The sequence below is a fragment of the Macrotis lagotis genome, chromosome X, assembly GCF_037893015.1.
Source record: "Macrotis lagotis isolate mMagLag1 chromosome X, bilby.v1.9.chrom.fasta, whole genome shotgun sequence".
NCBI classification, from domain to species: domain Eukaryota; kingdom Metazoa; phylum Chordata; class Mammalia; order Peramelemorphia; family Peramelidae; genus Macrotis; species Macrotis lagotis.
In genome coordinates, this window is record NC_133666.1 from 148,232,580 (window position 1) to 148,237,454 (window position 4,875).

Below are 4,875 nucleotides of genomic sequence, written 5' to 3' on the forward strand. Positions count from 1 at the left end.
TTTCCACTAATCTCACTTCCCTCCCCCCACCCCCCCACAGAAGGTAGTCTGTTAGTCCTTTACTTTACATTGTTTCCATGGTATACAACCATGGTTGAATGTGATGATAGAAATCATATCCTTTTTATTTTAGACAACCTACATGACATGTTTTTAAAAACATGTCCTCAATTCCAAATAAATCAAGGTCAAAAATAAAAGAATAGGGGCAGCTAGGTGGCGTAGTGGATAGAGCACCGGCCCTGGAGTCAGGAGTACCTGGGTTCAAATCCAGTCTCAGACACTTAATAATTACCTAGCTGTGTGGCCTTGGGCAAGCCACTTAACCCCGTTTGCCTTGCAAAAACCTAAAAAATAAAAAAATAAAGGAATAAAGCTCAAGATGACATCAATTCAAGTTTGTCCAAGTCCTGGTGGTTGTGTAGATGACAAAAAGCAGCAGCCAGTTATGATGACAGGTGATTCAAAGTAATCAGCTGAATTTGTTAACATTTCTCCATTTCTAAACCATCCTTAAAGAAAATCATATATGGGGTCACACCATCCTCATGGAAATCTAAGAGAGCCATCATGCCATCTAGATTCAAGTTTTCACCTATGAAGAACTGATAGTTTTTAAAATTAGCAAGGATATGTTTGATTTGTTCTGTAGCTCCCATCATAAAAGGTTTTACTCTATCTGGCTTGTTTTCTTCAAGTCTGCCTTTGATGGATTTCATGTAGTCTTTGTACTTTTTGTAGGACTCTTTTGTGAAACTAGTTTCTTGCAGATGATGGTTTATTACTGTATCAACTCCAGTGATTACAGTGGCATCTGTTCCTTCACCCTCAGGACCTTCAGCAGAGGCATTTCCACCGATGAGTGAATCATCAATGGTCCCTCTGTCCTACTGACCATCTTCCCCTCCACCTCCAGGCGTTCGTGATCTCCTGGATCTTGTAAATATCGGAGAACATCTCATCATGGCTGATGAGGGTCCCAGTAGATGCTCATGGCGGTGGCGGGGAGGGAAGCGGCAGGGCGGGGGCCTGGAACTCGTGAGTGTGATGCAGCCGGAGAGGCACTTGGGGAGAAGGGGAGAGCAGGCAGAAAAGCGAGAAATCATATCCTTGAAAGAAAAAGTATAAGAGGTAGCAAAATTACATAAAATAACTTTTTTTTAAAAATTAAAGATAATAGTCTTTGTTCAACCTCTACAATTCTTTCCCTGGATACAGATGGTATTCTCCAACGCAGATACCCCCAAATAGTGCCAGATTGTTGCACTGATGGAATGAACAAGTCCATCAAGGTTGATCATTACCCCCATGTTACTATTAGGGTATACAGTGTTCTTCTGGTTCTGCTTATCTCAGCATCAGTTCATACAAATCCCTCCAGGCTTCCCTGAATTCTCATCCCTCCTGGTTTCTAATAGAACAATAGTATTCCATAACATACACATACCACTGTTTGTTCAGCTATTCCCCAATTGATGGACATTCACTCAATTTCCAATTCTTTGCCACCACATACAGGGCTCCCATGAATATTGCTAGATCAAAGGGTATGCACATTTTTGTTGCTCTTTAGCTGTAATTTCAAATTGCTCTCAAGAAAGGCTGGATGAGTTCACAACCCCACCAACAATGTATTAGTGTCCTTAAATTTTGTTTTTGATATATACTGTGACTACATGGTTGGTTATCAGATATGACGTACCTGGATTCAAACAAAACCAAGGAAGTTTTCTCACTACAATGTTAGAACTATGTTCCTCTTTTTCCTTTTATAGCATGTATTATAAATAAAATACTAAATCTGTTAAATAATAGATTGATACTGAAAGATCTCAGTATCTCTATAAGAGAATCCAAGTGTGTGAAGATTTTAAATTTGTGGTCAAATTATGATATAGGGATGATATATATCCTCCTAAGGGGAAAATGATTAGACAAAGTAATTAGACAGTGGTATAAGGTAAAGTTTTAAATAGTAAAATTTGAAAAAGCAGCAGGATTTTATGAAAATTAAGACTGCTTTCAGTTTTATTTTTTCTTGCTTTCAATTTTATTTCAAGCATTTTTTTAGGTTTTTTTTTTTTTGCAAGGCAATGGGGTTAAGTGGCTTGTCCAAGGCCACTTAGCTAGGTAATTATTGACTTTCTGAGGTCAAACTTGAACTCAGGTACTCCTGACTCCACAGCTGGTGCTCTATCCACTGCACCACCTAGCCACCCTGAAAATTAAGACTTTGAACCTCTTTTACTAGTAAGTTCTCAAAATTGAATTTTGCATATAAATTAGATCAATAATGCTAAAGAAAGTAAAATTACTTTCCCATTTTTCAATTATCTGATAATTTTAAAGGGCAGAACAGCTCATTATTGGATTGGATCCTCAAATTTCTTAAAAGATTCTTATAGTAGGTACAAGATTTAGATAAGCATAGAAACAACAAATAGTATATAAATTGAAATTATCTGATGTTAATTTTTTTAATCTTTTTTAAAATTTTTATTTAAGGCAATGGAGTTTTTAAGCATTTGCCCAAGGTCACACAGGCAATTCTTAAGTGTTTGAGGCCAAATTTGAACTCAGATCCTCCTGACTCCAGGGTTGGTATTCTATCCACAGCACCACCCAGCTGCCTTGAAATTCTCTGATTTCAAAATTGGAGAACCAAATTTAGGTTGTTTTACAAAATATTAAGTCAAAGTTATCTAGGAACCTCTAGATTTAGAACCAGAGAAGCAGAACCAGCTTTAGAGCTGTCTTAAGAATAAAGCCTAATGTCCAAGAAAATGTATCTAGGGACCAGGTAACTACATGAGACATCTTGGACTCTTTGAGAATGAGTTACAAAGTTACAAGGAAACTTGATGTTAGTTAACATTGGTGATATTACTGTATTTTTTCATGTGGTTTATGCTTGTATTTGCTTGATTACCTTTGTGACATGAAAATCTCCCTCCTTAAATGAGACCATTTTGAGTCCTATAAGTAGTTTGATCTTGAACTTGACATTAATGTAACTTGACTTAATGTAATTATGCAATTATGAGAAAACCTTATTACATTGTTTGAAATTAATCTTGTGTGACTAGGAAACTAGACCATTCTATGTGGTGCTTAGGAGACCTTTAACCAAGAGTGCTAACCAGAAACTCGAATCCAAAGATTGATGCAAGGTCCCTCTGACTATTCCCACAGCTGCCAAACTTGTGAATGTGGCTTCCTGGATCATCTGAAGAAAGCTGCTCTTGAGTGGATGGAAAACCTCCAGGAACTTCAAGGTTTATCTGATATGAATCCAGAAGCTACTGACATCCAGATGAGAATAACTGTCCTAAGATTCTGGACCAGGACTGAGTATATTGTCCTAGTTTTTTCTCCTTTTCCCTTTTGTTATGCACCCAGCTACCAAAGCCCTGATTCAAGCATATATTGGCATTTTCTCCCTCTCCATTCTTGCCCCCTCCCCCTCTTTACTTCAAAAAACAATTACTTACAATGATACCTGGGACACATTTCTCCTATAGGTCCCCCTTCAGGAACTAATTCTCAGGCAGCGTATCCTGGCCCAATGAGCCTCTCATGGCCTCTTGGTTTCTTCCTGCCTCTCCTTTATTGGCCAGAAGAATAAGGGTTCTTTCAGACCTCCTTTCCTTTGGCCAAAAGAGGGAAAAGTCGAGATCTTAGGAGAGACTATTGTTGAGAGCTAAGGCCCAGGAAGCAAGCTGTGCCCTGAGTTTGGCATAATAATGCTTTGTACTCACCTGAAATCGAGTGTCCCTGAGCACCAGCAGGCCCAGACATGAAGCTCTGCTATGAATGAACTTTTTTGTCACTATACAACTTTGCCTCACTGTTGCTGTTGTGCCTCACTACTGTGCTACACCACACTGTTTAACTCTGTCTTGCCACCAATATATAAATCAGGGTTCAACCCCTCTGCCGTAGATCTCCTCACTAAGGGCAGGGCCCTAGCACATGTATATAATCTGCCTCCTTGGTTGTAAGCCATTTCTGTCACTTGAAATTAAACTTTAGTTTGATTCCTGATTCCCCTGACTCTAATTTGTTCTATTCAGCTCTGACCATCCATAGATGAGAGGCTGGTGTTCAGTCCGGGGATACTTAGAATTTTGCAAATACTACTGGGCAGAACTTATGTCCATATAAATGACTCATATCTTTAATTAACTTTTAAATATATGTTGACTTGTCCCATAATGAAAGGCATTATCAGAATAACAAAAGGCATTGCATAATTCTGAGTTTGAACTTTCAAACACTATTTTTGTTGTTACTATCACATGGCCACATTTTCAAACTGGATCTTACAAAAGTGCAGGTGCAGAAGTGTAGGTGGAATCAATTACAGCTAAGAACAATCCAATCCTAAGCATCATAGGGGTCATTTACTACGTTCCAGTGTTATAAACATAGCTATAGAAAACAGGAGACACATTATAATGTATAAGTTTCTGTCATGTTCCAAATACTTTTGATATACATTTGATACATATTTTTGTATGTTGAGGTTAATGTCATGCCAGTATAAATCATAATTGTAGGAAGAACTGTCTTCTAGTCTTTCATTAATTTGAAAAGTTCTACCCATTATTAAAGTAATATAAAATTGTTGTGATTGTGATTCAGTGTTTTTAATATCATAGAATCTGATGCAGATGTGTCTTCCATAGACTTTTGGTTTTTTCCATGATCTTAAGAGTCCCATGTCTCCATTAGGCACTAATCTTTCAAGGAACCCAAGAGTTGGAAGGAAAGTCATAAGGTTATTTAATCCAACCCATATCTGATCATTAGTTATTGAAACTAACATTATTGACAAGTAATCATCTTATTTCTACTTAACCTGAAGGAATGCAT

General features: G+C 37.7%; 1 pseudogene; it reads right to left on the reverse strand.

Moving 5' to 3' along the window:
- Nucleotides 1-361: 361 nt before the first annotated feature.
- On the reverse strand, nucleotides 362-994 carry LOC141500300 (translationally-controlled tumor protein-like; annotated as a pseudogene).
- Nucleotides 995-4,875: the final 3,881 nt, after the last annotated feature.